Source organism: Triticum urartu, unplaced genomic scaffold (assembly GCF_056163025.1).
Source record: "Triticum urartu cultivar PI428250 unplaced genomic scaffold, HENAU_Tu73 scaffold2, whole genome shotgun sequence".
Lineage (NCBI taxonomy): Eukaryota > Viridiplantae > Streptophyta > Magnoliopsida > Poales > Poaceae > Triticum > Triticum urartu.
In genome coordinates, this window is record NW_028260368.1 from 16,523,202 (window position 1) to 16,543,201 (window position 20,000).

At 36.6% G+C, this 20,000-nt stretch overlaps 5 non-coding genes across 5 annotated transcripts; 2 read left to right on the forward strand and 3 right to left on the reverse strand.

Moving 5' to 3' along the window:
* Positions 1-1,072: 1,072 nt before the first annotated feature.
* TRNAY-GUA (transfer RNA tyrosine (anticodon GUA)) lies at positions 1,073-1,154 on the reverse strand. Its single transcript has one exon. It is a non-coding gene; the product is annotated as a tRNA-Tyr (tRNA).
* Positions 1,155-1,661: 507 nt separating this feature from the next.
* Positions 1,662-1,733, reverse strand: TRNAT-GGU (transfer RNA threonine (anticodon GGU)). Its single transcript has one exon. It is a non-coding gene; the product is annotated as a tRNA-Thr (tRNA).
* Positions 1,734-4,217: 2,484 nt separating this feature from the next.
* TRNAG-GCC (transfer RNA glycine (anticodon GCC)) lies at positions 4,218-4,288 on the reverse strand. The gene has a single exon. It is a non-coding gene; the product is annotated as a tRNA-Gly (tRNA).
* Positions 4,289-5,112: 824 nt separating this feature from the next.
* TRNAS-UGA (transfer RNA serine (anticodon UGA)) lies at positions 5,113-5,200 on the forward strand. The gene has a single exon. It is a non-coding gene; the product is annotated as a tRNA-Ser (tRNA).
* A 3,627-nt stretch (positions 5,201-8,827) lies between these two features.
* TRNAS-GCU (transfer RNA serine (anticodon GCU)) lies at positions 8,828-8,915 on the forward strand. Its single transcript has one exon. It is a non-coding gene; the product is annotated as a tRNA-Ser (tRNA).
* Positions 8,916-20,000: the final 11,085 nt, after the last annotated feature.

Here is a 20,000-nt window from a genome sequence, read left to right on the forward strand (position 1 = left end):
ATGAGAGTTATATAGTATAACATAGGAAGATCCTCTATCCACACTAAGACCAAAATGGGTTTTTTGATTGGATTAGGAATTCCCTCTTTTTTAATCCTTTTCTACTTTTTCTTTTCTATATCTCTAACCCACGAGCTTTCTTAATCTTATACTTTCTTAATCTTATACAATTTCCCTTCCTTTTTCTTATAGTTATACATACAATTATGTATGTATTATATGACCAACTTTCACTTTCTATGGGTCACATAGACATCCAAATAAGCAGTAGAAGTGAGATGGGGAAAAGAGGTCTGAAATAAAAAGGGAATACGATTTATGTATGGATTCCGGTAAAATACCGGTACTCTATTCCATAAGAGTGGAATAGGAAATTAAGATGAGGATGGTATCATCATAAAGAAAGATAGAGTAATATAATATCCTAAATTCTACTAATCCACATATCGTATGTGTGTCTTTCTTTATCGATTGGGAGTAGTGAAAAAAAAATTCCTATATGCCCTCCCTCCCTCTTTAATGAGAGATGCAAAATAAAAAAGTGAAGTAAGGGTGCCCTGTGGGTATTTGATCTTGCTCCCTGCCCCTTTTTTTCATGGAAAAAGGAAATATCAATTTCTCCATTCATTGAACCCTAGTTCGGGACTGACGGGGCTCGAACCCGCAGCTTCCGCCTTGACAGGGCGGTGCTCTGACCAATTGAACTACAATCCCCGCGGGGTGTATGGCATACCCATTCTTAAATAGAACCATAAGAAGATTCGATTCGTCTTTCGTACTCTAAGAAATAGACGAATCATATACTACATACCCACATATTATATTATACGTGGGTATAGTGAGAGTGACATAACTAGTATGTCGTGATTTTTTATCACTAAAAATGGATAATAATCCAGCCTTCAATAAGAAAAACTCTTTTGTTTGTAAGAAAGGAATGAGAGAGATATGGATTAGAAAAAAAAATTTCCCTTTTTTCTTTATCTTTTATTTCTATAGATCAGACATTTTATTTTATGGAAGAAAAACAAAAGGATTTAGTTCATACTCACGAAGCCCTAGATTTTTGGTTTGGGCCGAGCTGGATTTGAACCAGCGTAGACATTGTCAACGAATTTACAGTCCGTCCCCATTAACCACTCGGGCATCGACCCAGGAAGAATTTATTCTAGGGTTTTTGCTAATCTATGATTAACCTCCTTTCATAATACTCCCTACCCCCAGGGGAAGTCGAATCCCCGCTGCCTCCTTGAAAGAGAGATGTCCTGAACCACTAGACGATAGGGGCATCACTAGACGATAGGGCCATATACAACCGCTCGTGATTATACTATAATCATAGTATGAGCAGTTTTTTGGAATTGTCAATATACTCGAAAAGTATAAATAGATCCAAAGCAAAGAGTTTTTCCAACTTTTCTGTTATGTTTTCATCTAGGATTTTTTTTAGTTGATCGTTATAGATTAATTCTCCGTGCTTCATTTAGTGTTCATACCAAAAATGCATCCATCCCGCACTAAGTCATAAAATTCTCTAAAAATATAGAGAAAGTTTCAAAAACAAAGAAAAAAAGTGAATCAATTTAGTAGAAAAGTACTCTATCAGATTCGAACCAACGACTTACGTCTTAGCACGAGATTACTCTACCACTAATTTAAAAAGCCCTTTATCGGATTTGAACCGATGACTTATGCCTTACCATGGCATTACTCTACCACTGAGTTAAAAGGGCTTTTTATTTAATTCAAAAATTAGCCACTTGGATTTCCCATTATGGGTCTACTGCATAATGTACATATTATATATATAATATATAGAGATAGAGAGAGAGACATTATGTAGAGATTGTATATGTATATATCGATATCTTGAGAGCTCAAAATAAAATTAATAAAAAAAAACATACCCTACATAACATATCCAACTCTTCTTGGTTCAGGGTTTTCCGTTTCCGAAGACTAGTAAAATAGGCGGATTCTGGAACCCCAAGGATTCAACGGTATATGGATATGGAAAATATAAGATTTCCGATCCTAGCGGGAAAAGGCGGGGAACAGATACCCAATAGGATATAGGATCCTTGGGAGGAACTTTTGGTAATGGCCTTGATCCTCTATGCTATTTTTTATGTGTTCTTAGTTCTATTGAACTTTTTGCATTCTTTTAAACAAGAATCTAATAAACTAGAATTGAGTCAGTGGAAAAAAGGAGAGAGAGGAAAGTGTTAAATGGAGAGAGTCGACTAATCAGAGACTTTTAGGATCTTCTTTACATCAGGTAAATCTGTCGGCCCTGTCCGTTTTTTTCTTTAAGTTACGACTCTTTGCTGCTTACTTCTATCAAGCCATAGGGAAAGTCTATGATGAATTTGGAAAACTCATCTCACTCTTACTCTATGGCTCGGACTTAATGGGGGAAGAAAACATCTTCCATAATTTCTTTTTTGTTCAATTCTGGACAAAAAAGAAAAGGAAAAAAGGAATTTATAGGGACAGTGTTACCCCCTATATCCCCTAGTTTATATTGTAGGAATAATAAAACAATTTAGCAGTCTGACACACTTACGTCCTTGCAAAGTAAATAATTATTATTGTAGTCGTAACCGTAGAATAGGATCCTAATCAAAATAAATACATTTGGTTCAGGCGCTATTAGCATGGTAAGAAAAGATTTTTTTTACAGACCAGAGGGGCTATCTAAATCCTAAAGTAAAGGCGAGCGATCGAAGTAGAAGTACCAACGGCTCAGTGTCATGAACCTTCTCCATCTGATTCAATAAGGGGGAATTAGCCTTCTTGTCAAATGGCTATCCTTGACAAAGGGTACCATTTATACCATAATCTACAATGTAGCGGGTATAGTTTAGTGGTAAAAGTGTGATTCGTTCTATTAATAACTGAATTTGAAATGATATACTTAAGGCATCCTTAAGTTTTTTATTTTTATATTCCGATGAAAACTTTAGTTCTTATAAAGGATTAAATCCTTTTCCTCTCAATAGCATATTGAGGAAGAATATACATTCTGGCGATTTGTATCCAAAGACTAATTTAAATTGCATCCAAAATAAAAATAGGATTATGAGTACAGAGTCGCGAAGCATAATTTTGCATTGGATTAAGTATTCCAATTTTGAAAATATGAGTAAAGGATCTATGGATGAAGATACAAAAAAGTTGATTTCCAATCGTAACTAAATCTTCTTAAAATAAGGAATAAGGAAGCCAAATAGCTAAAAAACGATAGTTTTGGTTTACTAGAACCATCCGCATATTGTTTCAGCTCGGTGGAAACCCAATTCTTTTCCTCAGGATCTCTTGAATGAAATTAGGGAACGAAGTAAGTAGATTAGATGAATTTAGATAGAATTTCTATCTCCTACTCTATAAGGATCATCTAGAAAGCGGAGAGCTTTGGTTCCATTCAAATAGAAAAGCTGACATAGATGTTAAGTGGTGAGAATATCCATAAAGGAGCCGAATGAAATCAAAATTTCATGTTCGGTTTTGAATTAGAGACGTTAAAAATAATCAACCAACGTCGACTATAACCCCTAGCCTTCCAAGCTAACGATGCGGGTTCGATTCCCGCTACCCGCTCCATTCTGTATAAAAGGAGTATTCTATTTGTCTAGACATGTTAGAGGCTTGTATTCAAGCCTTTTTTGTCCACCAGTTTCTGGTACTCCAGAGCGGAGTAGAGCAGTTTGGTAGCTCACGAGGCTCATAACCTTGAGGTCACGGGTTCGATTCCCGTCTCCGCACTTAGCAGTCTGTATAAAAGGACTATTCTATTTCTCTAGATATGTATGGTAGAGGGGCGTATCCAACCCTTTTTTATTCATTAGTTCCCGGCCCTAGAGGGCAAAATTGAGCAGTTTGCGAAGTCACTTGCCTTCAAAAAAAGAAGGCGCAAGGCCTCTCCCTACCCTGCAGAAAATAAAAATGAAACGAAAGGGACAGTCTACCTCTCCCTTCCCTTTAAAAAAAGTTTGCCCGTTGTTTGTCTCAGTTAATACCCAATTTTTGGAGCTCTGTTGGCGAGTTCTATTTCTGCCTCTGGAGCGCCCTCTTTTTTTGAGTGGGATGCAAAGGAAGGGTAAGATAGTAAGGGATACGGCACTAGACTAACACCTAATTAATACTTAATTTAATATAAGTAGTTAAACAGTTAACTAGACTAAACTTTTTATCATAGTACTTTGATAAATTAAGCGGGCGAGCGGCGGGAATCGAACCCGTATCTTCTCCTTGGCAAGGAGATATTTTACCATTGAACTACGCTCGCTACGGTATATATTTTATAGCGTATATCCGCCTGGGTCGACCTTCTATGTCTGGGTCGACCGTTTCATTTCATTTTCTATTATATTAGAGTTTTCCTTTTTTTATTATCTGTCAATGAATATTCTAATGGGAATGGAATTTCATAATACTGAAAGAGAAGAGCTAGCAATTCGGAACGCAAATTGCGTTTTAATACGTCTCACTATTCTAATTTTTTAGAAGAAATGGCCTTTATTATTTCTTTTTTATGGGGTTAATAAATATTAACCAAATTTCATTTAAGAAATGAGAGAATTCAGAATAGCTACGAGAAAGACTAGTCCAATCCATAATGATGTACCGGAAAATACAACATTTTTATTATTTGACCAACCATCAGGAGAAGCAAATACAAGGGGTACACTAATTACTAAGACTGAGGAAGTCGCAATTAATGCAAAAACAGCTAATTGGAAAGCAATAGTCATATTTCTAATCCTCCAAGCTACCATCAAATAAAGTTGACTACATATTTGATCCCTCACTTAAACCAAAATTGTAAAAAAATACAAGAAGTAGGAGGGGTTTAATCATGAATCCATTGATTCTTCTCTTTAATTCAAATTTATTACTTAAACCGCTTTTTTATTTGGATATGGGGGTGAGAAGAGATTATTTACTCTTTATTTCACAAGCGGGTATAGCGGATCCTGTATCCGTGTATACAGTATACAGAGATATATCGAAAAGGAACTTGTATCTGATATCTTTCTAGAGGCTAATAAATCTTTTTATTTTTTATATGGCTATGTTCTATTTGTAGGAGTAAAATAAGGATTAGGCTGTGGAGAGATGGCTGAGTGGTTGATAGCTCCGGTCTTGAAAACCGGTATAGTTCTAGGAACTATCGAGGGTTCGAATCCCTCTCTCTCCTTTTGCTTATTGAATACGTTTGTTTCTTTCATTTTTATTTATTTTTTTTTTCTGTCCCTTATCTTTCTTTCATAAAAAGGAATGAATGGCTCGGCTAGATGGAATAACCGAGCCAGAACAGAAAAAAAGTAGAACAGGTATAAATAAGAAAATCTTAGTTAAGAGGGTTCATGTAAAGAACAGGTTCCAAATCACGATCGATTCCCTTTTCAAAACCTGCTGCAGCAGCTCGGGCTCTTCCTGCATGCCATAAATGGCCCACAAAAAAGAAGAATCCTAGAACAAAATGAGAAGTTGATAACCAACTTCTAGGAGAGACATAATTAACTGCATTGATCTCGGTAGCTACGCCACCCACGGAATTTAAAGAGCCTAAAGGAGCGTGGGTCATATATTCTGCTGAGCGTCGTTCTTGCCAAGGTTGTATGTCTTTTTTCAACCTACTCAAGTCCAAACCGTTGGGGCCCCTTAGAGGTTCTAACCATGGAGCACGAAGGTCCCAAAAACGCATAGTTTCCCCTCCAAAGATAACCTCCCCAGTTGGGGAACGCATTAGATATTTACCTAAACCTGTGGGTCCTTGAGCGGATCCCACATTAGCTCCAAGACGCTGGTCTCTAACTAGAAAAGTAAATGCTTGAGCTTGAGAAGCTTCTGGCCCGGTGGGTCCATAAAACTCACTCGGATAAGCTGTATTATTGAACCATACAAAACAACAAGCGATAAAACCAAAGACAGATAAAGCAGCTAAACTATAAGACAAGTAAGCTTCTCCAGACCATACAAATGCACGGCGAGCCCATGCGAAGGGTTTGGTTAAAATATGCCAAATTCCGCCAAATACACAAATAAAACCCAACCATACATGCCCACCAATTATATCTTCTAAATCATCTACACTAACAATCCACCCTTCTCCACCAAAAGGAGATTTTAGTAAATAACCAAATATAACACTGGGACTAAGGGTCAAATTGGTAATTTTTCTTACATCTCCCCCCCCAGGGGCCCAGGTATCATATACACCGCCAAAATAAAGAGCCTTGAGTACTAGAAGAAAAGCACCTAGACCTAACAAAATTAAGTGAATACCCAAAATTGTAGTCATTTTATTTCTATCTTTCCAGACATAACCAAAGAATGGAAAAGATTCCTCAAGAGTCTCGGGTCCCAGAAGCGCGTGATAAATGCCACCGAAGCCTAAGACTGCGGAGGAAATTAGGTGAAGTACGCCAGATACAAAGTACGGAAAAGTATCTAGAACTTCCCCCCCTGGCCCTACTCCCCAACCTAGAGTAGCTAAGTGTGGAAGTAAAATCAACCCTTGTTCATACATGGGCTTTTCTGGTACGAAATGGGCCACTTCAAATAGGTTCATTGCTCCGGCCCAGAATACGATTAATCCGGCATGAGCTACATGAGCTCCAAGCAGTTTACCGGACAAATTGATAAGTCTGGCATTCCCAGCCCACCAAGCAAAGCCGGTGGTTTCTTGGTCACGACCAGCTAAAACGAAAGTTCCATTAAAGAGCGTTTCCACGTGGTAGAACCTCCTCAGGGAATATAAGATTTTCATGAGGCTGATCCTGAGCTGCCATCCACGCACGAATACCCTCGTTTAAAAGAATATTTTTGGTGTAGAAAGTCTCAAATTCAGGATCTTCCGCTGCACGGATTTCCTGGGAAACAAAGTCATAGGCACGTAAGTTCAGAGCCAAGCCAACTACGCCAATAGCACTCATCCATAAACCGGTGACGGGTACAAATAGCATAAAGAAATGTAACCAACGTTTATTGGAAAAAGCAACACCAAAGATTTGGGACCAAAAGCGGTTAGCAGTGACCATTGAATAAGTTTCTTCAGCTTGAGTTGGGTTAAAAGCACGGAAGGTATTTGCACCATCACCGTCCTCAAATAGAGTGTTTTCTACGGTCGCTCCATGAATAGCGCATAGCAGAGCCGCACCTAATACTCCGGCAACTCCCATCATATGAAATGGGTTCAACGTCCAATTATGAAATCCTTGGAAGAAAAGGATGAATCGAAATATCGCTGCTACGCCAAAACTCGGCGCAAAGAACCAACCAGATTGCCCCAGTGGATAAATAAGGAATACAGAAACAAAAACAGCAATTGGACCAGAGAATGAGATTGCATTATAAGGCCGCAATTGAACAGACCGAGCAAGTTCAAATTGGCGTAACATGAAACCTATTAGTGCAAAAGCCCCGTGGAGAGCTACAAAAGTCCATAGACCGCCTAATTGACACCAACGAGTAAAATCTCCTTGTGCTTCGGGCCCCCATAGTAGCAACAAAGAGTGTGCTAAACTATTGGCAGGGGTAGAAACTGCTGCGGTTAAGAAATTACAACCTTCCAAATAGGAACTAGCCAATCCATGGGTATACCAAGAAGTTACAAAAGTTGTCCCTGTAAACCAACCCCCTAAAGCGAAATAAGCACAAGGAAAGAGCAATAGGCCAGACCATCCTACAAAAACGAAACGGTCCCTTCGTAACCAGTCATCCATAGTATCAAATAGATCATTTTCTTCTTTAGGAATTCTACCAAGGGCTATAGTCATAGTGATCCTCCTATTCAATTACTTCAACCATTTCCGAGCACCTCATATCACTTTCCAAGGCATATGATAGTTTTATTATCTGTGGACGATTTCTTTCTCGTTCAATGCCCTTTTTCAATGGTCTCGAAGAGAGAAATTTCCCATTTTTATCTATGGAGTCACAGTCACAACCGAGGTCGTGGTAAATCCATGAATTTGATTCGATTTGTTTTTCTTATACTATTTATTTGTTTTTCTTATACTATAGAAATAGAAATAAATTGTTTTTCTTATACTATAGAAAGAAATAAACCTTTGAATTCAGCATTATTCCAAGACTCCTATTTCAAAGTCTATCTTTTAAGGGAAAAATGCAAATAAAAGTAACCCTTCTTTTCCCATTCCCTCTCTATTGCATGGGTGGAAGAACTAAAATAATAGAGGATTCTGAAAAAAAAAAATGGACCTTCGAAATCCAATTTTATGTGTAGCGCAAAGGAGTTGCGATTTCTTCTTATTCCTATAGAACATCTAGTAACAAGAATATGAAATCGTAAATAGCGAAAAATTCTTGTCTTGCGCGGTCTAAGTCTAAGGAAATAAAAAAAATTCGCTTATACAATTTCATCTACATCGAATTTATATATCAGAATAGCGGATAGAGGCATCATTAAAGGAGTCAGGTCTACTTACTTTATGCTTCTTTCCAATTTTATGGTGGATTTGATAAGAACCCTTTTTGCTTTCTTGATAAATAATCGACAAAAAAAGCGTTTTTTTTATATAACCTGCTTGTTTTATTATAATTATAACAAGTCCTATATGGAAATGCCCGCTAAAGAGAAAATCTATTTGATTGTCTCTCGGCCAATATCGATTTTTAGAAAGAAAAAACAAGAATTTTCTTCTTTTTTTATTAACATTAAGAAAAAAGAATATAATTAAAATGGAATTGGCAATATAATTTTTATAGACTTTTGAAAGAAAAAAAAGGGGTTTTTTGCAACCGTTATTTCTTATTTCTTGCCTATATCATATCACGGAAACCTTTCGCTTTGGAACGTGGAGAGATGGCTGAGTGGACTAAAGCGGCGGATTGCTAATCCGTTGTACAATTTTTTTGTACCGAGGGTTCGAATCCCTCTCTTTCCGCTCCCTTGGATCATTTGGGACTTTCGAATTGGAAAGAATTCTGACCCCCGGATTTTCTCATAGATAAATGTACGAAACAAATCCAATAAGAAAAAAAAAAACTGAATTTTTACTCCTCGCGTCCAGGATTCCGTCCTGGGTCATTAGATAAGAATCCAAAGATAAAGAGTGAAACAAAGAATATCACTACTGTATAAACAAAAAGTTTGAGAGTAAGCATTACATAATCTCCAAGATTTTTTTTTAAGGAATAGATTACCAGTTTTTCCTTACCACACGGATCCACTAGGATGGTTTTTTTTTATACCTAAAAATGCAAAAAAGAATTCTTGAAAAAAATTGCAAGAATTCTTTTATAATAAGCACTCTTATCAATAGCAAAAATAGGGTTAGGTGGTTAGGTATTGTGTAGGTACCTTTAGGTACCTGCTCAACCTAGGTGCAGGGGAGTAGAAAGGCTGATCCAAATTTATTGCTGTAGCTACCCATTCAATGTAGAAGAATTTAAATTTTAGAATCGAAGGTTCATAATATAAAAATATAAAACTTCTCGGCTTTTACCCATTTTAAAATTTTTTTGGAATGAACACATCATTCAATTTGGCATACAGAGTACTAAAGATTTCATCGAAAACTTACAGCAGCTTGCCAAACAAAGGCTAATAGAAAAAAGAATAGAGGTATAACAGGCATAATATCCACGATTGGATTGAAAATAGCATAAGCTTCGGGTAATTTGGCAAAGAAAAAACTAGTAGGATAAAGAACAGAATTAAAACAGATACAGGTTAAACTAAGTATATTAGGCATAACAAGCATTTCATTCTTGTAGAGTAAATAATTGGATTTTTCTTGAGTTATTTTTTTAAGGGAAAGAAGGAAAAGGCAGATTCAAAATCTTTTTTCTTCGGACTTTCCCAAACACAAAATACCTCCTTGTATTCGCACTCTCAAATGAGAGTGGAATAAATTCGACTTTCATATAATATCTTAATAGAATTCCATGTAATGATCAATGCATTTTTTTGATTCTATATTATCCGCATGTGTAGAATACTAGCAAGAGAATATCCCTCCTTTTTTATGTAATTGAAATGGTATTGACGAATAACAAATAAACATACTAGTGTTTATTAGTGTCGCATAAAACCCGAAATGGGGCGTGGCCAAGTGGTAAGGCAGCGGGTTTTGGTCCCGTTACTCGGAGGTTCGAATCCTTCCGTCCCAGATTGTTTCTGATGAAACAAACGGTGAAATCATATAGTATTCCGTACGAGACAAAAGTTTATTAAAGAGAATAATGATATCTTATTCTTTCTCAGAAAACATAATAAAGTCTTAAGTCCAGTCAAATTGACTATCTTTATTTTCATGAAAAAATGGGATCTATCAAGCACATTCAGGATATGCCTCTACTATAAAATCACTTAGTCATATTTTTTTCTTCCTTTTGGTATTCGAGTTGAAGAAGTACGAGAATTCTATAACTACCAAAAACTTTCAATCTTTTCATTGGAATAGTTTATTTAGTTATTATAGTTAATTGTTTTTGGTACTGAAAAAATATATTACTACTAGAATTCTAATTCTAGTAATTAAATTAATTAAACTTTTTTGGAGGTTGATAGTTTATTTATTGAGGAAGAGTCAATCCTTCTTTTCTCACTTCAAGATTGATCATCTCGAGCCATCCGTTGAGGGTGGAAATTTAAGAATAAATAAGTTTTAAGCAAACTTGTTTAGTCGTCTTTTTCAAACTATGTTTCATTCATATGATAGAATTTTAATATGGGTTTAAATAAATTGGATCTTGGCGGAGGCTTCCCGGATAAATACTTACTTTCTTTTATCCATATTGCTCCATAGATAGCAAGTTTTAATTAGTATAAAAAAACTAAACCAATGACTATTCATGATTCCATCCATATTGGATCAATTCTCTATACCACTTTGCAATGAAAAGAGGAATGTTTGTTATGGTAAAACTTCGTTTAAAACGATGTGGTAGAAAGCAACGTGCGACTTGAAGGACATGATCGATTGTGGATTTTGCTATCCATCATTTTCCATAGTAATGAAAATGCTCTTGGCTCGACATAGCCTGTTCTATTCGTTCCGAACCAAATTTGCGCTGGGTTTAAGTAACATAGTACACGATGGAGCTCGAGAGGACAGAATTTTTTTTATCAAGGGAAAGAATCTAGGGTTAGTGAAAACTAATAAATTAGGCCAACTTTGTCAGTCTATCCTTAATATAGAAATAAATCGAAAGGTTAAAATAAGAAGAAAGTCCAATAAAAGTATATCAGAATCAATCCCTCTTATTAGATTTCTATAGAAGAGATAAATGCTTTATCGAAGGAAATAAGAAAAAAGGGTATGTTGCTACTCTTTTGAAAGAAAAAAATAGGAATTCCCGAAGTAATGTCTAAACCCAAGGATTTCACAAATCAAAGATAAAGGATTCCAGAACAAGTAAACACAATTTTCAATTGTCTCAACAACAGAGTTGGATTAGAATAAGGAATAAAAGTCAATTCGTTCGAAATGAGACAAAGAAAAGAGTTTAAAGACGACTCAAAAATTTTGGAAGGATTTTGCCTTCGAAGTTTGTCAGGCAAAATTAGCCCACTTGAGTCATGAGTATAAATGAAATTTGTTTTTTCTGTAAGGAAATTAATGCACGTCATAGTCTAATTTCTATTATTATCGACAGAAATTCGAATCATTTTCTCGAGCCGTATGAGGAGAAAACCTCATATACGTTTCTAGGGGGGGGCGTTGTTTATCTACATCTATCCCAATAAGCTGTCTATCGAATCGTTGCAATTGATGTTCGATCTCGAAGAGAAGGAAGAGATCTTCAAAAAGTAGGTTTTTATGATCCGATAAAGAATCAAACTTGTTTAAATGTTCCAGCTATTCTCTATTTCCTTGAAAAGGGTGCTCAACCAACAAGAACTGTTTATGATATTTTAAGGAAGGCAGAATTCTTTAAAGAAAAAGAAAGAACTTTGAGTTAATTGAAGAACTAAATGAATCAAAAAATAGGATAGGAGAAGATTATTAGTATTCCTAGTTGTCTAATTATTTAGACACAATTTACCTCTTTTTTAATCCTATTTGGATTTATATTATATCGTGCCAATCCAACATAAGCCCCTATTTTATTTACTTTTTCTATCTAATTTGTTTTCTTACCATTGTATTTCCATTGACAAAGGTCTATTGAACAAATAGAATTTGTAGATAGATGGGTCTCTTTATCCTCACTCCATATTCAATTTTTCCGCCTACACTTCGCTCAAATGATAAGGGTGTTCCTCTTGCATGTATTCTCATACAATATAATATATATTTTTTATAATATATATTTTTTGTTAATAAAAATCGCTAAAAATAAGGAGAATTTGGCCATCGTGATTAGGGTCGCTCTTTTTTTAACTTTACTTTAGTGGAATTTCACCGGACCTGTTCGTTTTGGCATTTGAGTGTTTTTCATGGTCGATAAAAAAAATCTTTTGATGTCTTGCTAGTTCAATGTTTTGACAGAAGCGCGCGGTGTAATTCCATTGATTTTTGGATTTCGATCGTATCTAAGATCCTTTTTTTATCTGGGTTGCTAACTCAATGGTAGAGTACTCGGCTTTTAAGTGCGACTATGATCTTTTACACATTTGGATGAAACAACAAATTCGTCCAGACTCTTGGTAGAGTCTAGAAGACCACGACTGATCCTCAAAGGTAATGAATGGAAAAAATAGCATGTCGTAATAAAATCAATCTTTTTTGAATGGAATCCAAAATTACGATTTTCTGGGTCTAATGAATAAATGGATAGAGCCTGGCTCCAATTCTGGTAAAATAAAAAGCAACGAGCTGAACTTCCTAATTGGAATGATTCCCCGCTCTAATTAGACGTTAAAAATAGATTAGTGCCGGATGCGGGGAAAGGTTGGGTTTTCCTATGAGTGGACCCTTTATTTTTTCTTTTTTTTTTTAGAAATCCTAATTATTCTTGATTATGGATTGAATAAGGGATGTTATGGATTGAATGTGTAAAAGAAGCAGTATATTGATAAAGAGGCTGTATTCCAAAGTCAAAAGAGCGATTGGCCTGCAAAAATAAAAAACTTGTTCTGTTCTTTTTTTTTAATTAGAACAAACATAAACTAATTGGGTAGAAAAGGAGCAGAAAAAGATCTGTGGATTAGACTCCCTTTCTTTCCAGGGTTTGTATTAAAAATGCAACACCCTGTTCTGACCATATTGCACTATGTATCATCATTCGATAAACCGAGAAATGCTTCTTCTCTCTGATTCAAGTAGAAATACAAATGGAAAAATTCGAAGGGTATTCAGAAAAACATAAATCTCGTCAACAATACTTTGTCTACCCACTTCTCTTTCAGGAATATATTTATGCATTTGCCCACCATTATGGATTAAATGGTTCTGAACCTGTGGAAATAGTTGTTAGTTGTAATAACAAGAAATTTAGTTCACTACTTGTGAAACGTTTAATTATTCGAATGTATCAGCAGAATTTTTTGGATAACTCGGTTAATCATCCTAACCAAGATCGATTATTGGATTACAAAAATTATTTTTATTCTGAGTTTTATTCTCAGATTCTATCTGAAGGGTTTGCGATCGTTGTGGAAATCCCATTCTCGCTACGGGAATTTTTTTGTCTGAAAGAAAAAGAAATACCAAAGTTTCAGAATTTACGCTCTATTCATTCAATATTTCCCTTTTTAGAAGACAAATTTTTGCATTTGGATTATCTATCACATATAGAAATACCCTATCCTATCCATTTGGAAATCCTGGTTCAACTCCTTCAATACCGTATCCAAGATGTTCCATCTTTGCATTTATTGCGATTCTTTCTCAACTATTATTCGAATTGGAATAGTTTTATTACTTCAATGAAATCCATTTTTTTTTTTCAAAAAGAAAATAAAAGACTATTTCAATTCCTATATAACTCTTATGTATCAGAATATGAATTTTTTTTGTTGTTTCTTCGTAAACAATCTTCTTGCTTACCATTAGCATCTTCTGGAACTTTTCTGGAACGAATCCACTTTTCTAGGAAGATGGAACATTTTGGGATAATGTACCCTGGTTTTTCTCGGAAAACCCTATGGTTCTTTATGGATCCTCTTATGCATTATGTTCGATATCAAGGAAAGGCAATTCTTGCATCAAAAGGCACTTTTTTTTTGAAGAAGAAATGGAAATGCTACCTTATCAATTTCTGGCAATATTATTTCTGTTTTTGGACTCAGCCGCGAAGAATCCATATAAACCAATTAGCAAACTCTTGCTTCGATTTTATGGGGTACCTTTCAAGTGTACAAAAAAGTTCTTTGTTAGTAAGGAATCAAATGCTGGAGAATTCATTTCTAATAGATACTCGAATGAAAAAATTCGATACCATAGTCCCCGCTACTCTCCTCATAGGATACTTATCAAAAGCTCAATTTTGTACTGGATCGGGGCATCCTATTAGTAAACCCATTTGGACAGATTTATCAGATTGGGATATTCTTGATCGATTTGGTCGGATATGTAGAAATCTTTTTCATTATCATAGTGGATCTTCGAAAAAACGGACTTTGTATCGACTAAAGTATATACTTCGACTTTCATGTGCTAGAACTTTAGCTCGTAAACATAAAAGCACGGTACGAACTTTTATGCAACGATTGGGTTCGGCATTTTTAGAAGAATTTTTTATGGAAGAAGAGCAAGTTTTTTCTTTGATGTTCACCAAAACAACTCTTTTTTCTTTCTGTGGATCACACACTGAGCGTATTTGGTATTTGGATATTATACGTATCAATGACCTGGTCAACCCTCTTAATTAATCATTAGACGAAATTAAGAAACAGGAAAGGGTTGATAAATGATCAAGAAAAAACTTTTCTATTTTTCATTCTGAAATGTTCTTTTTATTATAATAAAGAGTAGGTGAATCAACTTACTAATTAAAAAAATTAGTAGAACTTCCTCTTTGGAATAGAAATTGGCTATTTCTACATAGGGAAAGTCGTGTGCAATGAAAAATGCAAGCACGATTTGGGGAGGGATTTTTCTCTATTGTAACAAGGAAGAATTATCTACTCCATCCGACTAGTTCCGGGTTCGAGTCCCGGGCAACCCATATAGAAAAGACCCATCAAAGTTTTTCACTTTGACTCACTTCATTTACAAATACAAAATTATTGGTTTGGTTAATTTAGTTATATGGATAGCTAATCTTTGGGCTGACTTGGTTGACATTGGTATATAGTCTATGTTATACTGTTAAATAACAAGCCTTCTATTATCTATATTCTAGTTAATACGTGTGCTTGGGAGTCCTTGCAATTTGAATAAACCAAGATCTTACCATGACTGCAATTTTAGAGAGACGCGAAAGTACAAGCCTGTGGGGTCGCTTCTGCAACTGGATAACTAGCACTGAAAATCGTCTTTACATCGGATGGTTCGGTGTTTTGATGATCCCTACCTTATTGACCGCAACTTCTGTATTTATTATCGCCTTCATCGCTGCCCCTCCAGTAGATATTGATGGTATTCGTGAGCCTGTTTCTGGTTCTTTACTTTATGGAAACAATATTATCTCTGGTGCTATTATCCCTACTTCTGCGGCGATCGGATTGCACTTTTACCCAATTTGGGAAGCTGCATCTGTTGATGAGTGGTTATACAATGGTGGTCCTTATGAGCTAATTGTTCTACACTTCTTACTTGGTGTAGCTTGTTATATGGGTCGTGAGTGGGAACTTAGTTTCCGTCTGGGTATGCGTCCTTGGATTGCTGTTGCATATTCAGCTCCTGTTGCAGCTGCTACTGCTGTTTTCTTGATTTACCCTATTGGTCAAGGAAGCTTTTCTGATGGTATGCCTTTAGGAATCTCTGGTACTTTCAACTTTATGATTGTATTCCAGGCAGAGCACAACATCCTTATGCATCCATTCCACATGTTAGGTGTAGCTGGTGTATTCGGCGGTTCCCTATTCAGTGCTATGCATGGTTCCTTGGTAACCTCTAGTTTGATCAGGGAAACTACTGAAAATGAATCCGCTAATGAGGGTTACAAATTTGGTCAAGAGGAAGAAACTTATAATATTGTGGCTGCTCATGGTTATTTTGGCCGATTAATCTTCCAATATGCTAGTTTCAACAACTCTCGTTCTTTACACTTCTTCTTGGCTGCTTGGCCTGTAGTAGGAATCTGGTTCACTGCTTTAGGTATTAGTACTATGGCTTTCAACCTAAATGGTTTCAATTTCAACCAATCTGTAGTTGATAGTCAAGGTCGCGTTATTAATACTTGGGCTGATATCATCAACCGTGCTAACCTTGGTATGGAAGTAATGCACGAACGTAATGCTCACAACTTCCCTCTAGACTTAGCTGCTGTTGAAGTTCCATCTATTAATGGATAAGGTTTTTCTGCTAACATATAAGAATTTTTGAAGACAGAAATACCCAATATCTTGTTCTAGCAAGATATTGGGTATTTCTGTCTTTATTTTGAATCTTTTTTTCTTCTTAATCTTTCTATTCAGAATTCAGTTAACGACGAGATTTAGTATCCTTTCTTGCATTTTCATAACTCGTGAAATGCCGAGTAGGCACGAATTCCCCCAATTTGCGACCTACCATAGGATTTGTTATGTAAATAGGTATATGTTCCTTTCCATTATGAATCGCGATTGTATGGCCAACCATTGTGGGTAGAATGCTAGATGCCCGGGACCACGTTACTATTGTTTCTTTCTCCTCCTTCATATTGACCTTTTCTATCTTTGCCAATAAATGATGAGCTACAAAAGGATTCGTTTTTTTTCGTGTCACAGCTGATTACTCCTTTTTTCCTTTTTAAAGAGTGGCATTCTATGTCCAATATCTCGATCGAAGTACGGAGGTCAGAATAAATAGAATAATGATCAATGGAAAAAAGAAAAAAATCCTTTAGCTGGATAAGGGGCGGATGTAGCCAAGTGGATCAAGGCAGTGGATTGTGAATCCACCATGCGCGGGTTCAATTCCCGTCGTTCGCCCATCGCATTATTGCAAATTCCAAAAATGCAATTTTCCATATTCCTAGTTACGTATTTACTTACGGCGACGAAGAATAAAACTATCGCTATATTTTTTCCTTTTCCTAGTTCTTCTTCCAAGCGCAGGATAACCCCAAGGGGTTGTGGGTTTTTTTCTACCAATGGGAGCTTTCCCTTCACCGCCCCCATGGGGGTGGTCCACAGGGTTCATAACTACCCCTCTTACTACGGGGCGTTTACCTAGCCAACACTTAGATCCGGCTCTACCCAAACTTTTTTGGTTCACCCCAACATTACCCACTTGTCCGACTGTTGCTAAGCAGTTTTGGGATACTAAACGGACCTCCCCAGATGGTAATCTTAAAGTGGCCGATTTACCCTCTTTTGCAATGAGTTTCGCTACAGCACCTGCTGCTCTAGCTAATTGCCCACCCCTTCCACGTGTGATTTCTATGTTATGCATGGCCGTGCCTAAGGGCATATCGGTTGAAGTAGATTCTTCTTTTCTCTCAAAAAACCCCTTCCCAAACTGTACAAGCTTCTTCCAAAGCATACGGCTTTCTAGATGTATATGACGATCTCTAGACAGATGGATCTTATATGAATCATATGATGAAGTACCACATGAGTGGATATATAGGAAAGGAATCCAAATCTGCCGAATCGCTCATGTTATGATCTTCTACATCCTAGGTCTCTGCGTTCCGTCATCTGGCTTATGTTCTTCATGTAGCATTCAGATCGAATGACTCTATGAAATTACGTCGATACTTCCACATATTATGGGTAACGTAGGAGACATCCCTATTTTCCCCCGGGGGTCTTAATTACCACTGCTTAGCTTTCAATTTGCCTCTGACCATCAAATTAAATGTGAATAACCCGTCCTCCTCTCTTTGAAACAAGGGGCGCTTCCGGTTCTGTGCGTGCTTCAAACAATTTTGTCTTCTCCATATTACCATATCTCTAGAGCCAATAATTTTCTATGAGGAACTACTGAACTCAATCACTTGCTGCCGTTACTCAACAGTTTTCTGTTGAGGTCTATCCCGTAGAGGTAGTCAAATTGGATCAGTGATCGATTTCTAGGTTTCGTCGTAAACCTAATTGGTTACTTCCAATTACGTAAATCAATAGTTCAAACCGCACTCAAAGGTAGGGCATTTCCCATTGATATAGGAACTTTTGTACCAGAAACAATAGTATCTCCAATTATAGCCCCTCTGGGATGTAAAATATATCTCTTCTCACCATCCCCATAGTGTATGAGACAAATGTATGCATTTCGATTAGGGTCGTATTCTATGGTTACGATTCTACCAGATATGTCTTTTTGATTCCGTCGAAAATCTATTTTACGGTATAGGCGCTTATGACCTCCCCCTCTATGCCTTGCGGTAATGATTCCTCTGGAATTACGACCTTTACCACAACGGTGCCGTCCATGGATCAAATTATTTCGTGGATTGGATTTCACTTGCCTGTCTACGGTTCCCTTGCGTGTGCTCGGGATAGGTGTTTTGTATAAATGTTTCGCCGTATTATTAAGTATTCTCCTTTAGTTTTTTTCTCTATCTAGAAGTGGAATAGAATAACCCGGTTGAAGGGTAATGATCATACGTCTGTAATGCATTGTATGGCCCAGAATAGGTCCTATTCTTCTACCTTTTCCAGGTAGTCGATGGCTATTCACAGCTACCACCTTAACACCAAAGAAGAGTTCGACCCAATGCTTTATTTCTGTCTTAGTGAATCCCGATTCGACATTAAAAGTATATTGATTCTTTCCCAATAAACGAAGACTTTTTTCTGTAAATACTGCGTATTTGATTCCATCCATAAATCGACTTTCCCTCCTATGCTCTGAGTTCCAGTATCGATAAGAATTCGAGTTCTTATTGTTCTTATGTTATGGTATGAATATACCATACCAATTCGTTATGTATGGATGATGGATGAGATTCCATGGATAGAGAGCCAGTTCCAATAGACTTATGGAATGTTCCCGTTCGTGTGCATCCAGCAGGAATTGAACCCGCAAATTTACCAATTATGAGTTGGGCGCTTTAACCATTCAGCCATGGATGCTTAACAGGGATCATCGTACATCGTAAATAACCAATTTTCATATAGAAAGACATATCATAGAAAAATGAAATCGAAAATATTCCGAGATGGCAAATATTCGGAGATGACTATGAAAACACCTCTCTGGATCCTCGAATTGAAAGAGAGATTGAGAGGGATCAAGAATCCTAATTCTCGCTATTTGGAATGGATCCAATTCTATTGAGTCTGACTCATAGTGATCATTTCTCTTTAGCAAAGAATGACCTTGGTTATCAAAGGATTGAACAACCGGGATCCATTTACTTATGATACCTAGTTGGCATTGATAACAAGGATCTAATGAATTATGAGTTTAATAGATCCTCTTTAGCAGAAAGACGTATATTCCTTGCTCATTATCAGACAATCACTTATTCCCAAACCTCGTGTGGGACTAATCGTTTTCATTTACCATCTCATGGAAAACCCTTTTCGTTCCGCTTAGCCCTATCGGGTATTTTAGTGATAGGTTCTGTAGGAACTGGACGATCCTATTTGGTCAAATACCTAACGAAAAATTACGATTTTCCTTTCATTAAGGTACGAGGGCTTCTTATTCCACAAGAACGAAAGCACCTTTTCATTCTTTCATATACTAGGGGTTTTTACTTGGAAAAGACAATGTTCCATACTAAAGGATTCGGGTCCATAACCACGAGTTCCAGTGCACTAGATCTTGTAGCACTTAGCAACGAAGCCCTATCCATTAGTATTCCACATAAGAAATCCATTCTAGAAAAAAATACAATTAGATTAGCTCTTCATAGACAAACTTGGGGTTTGCGAGCCAAGGTAAGATCGGCTCGGGATCATGGGACCCTTTTCTATCAGATAGGAGGGGCTCTTGTACAAAATAGACTTACTAAGTAATAACCCCATAGAATCTATCTATATA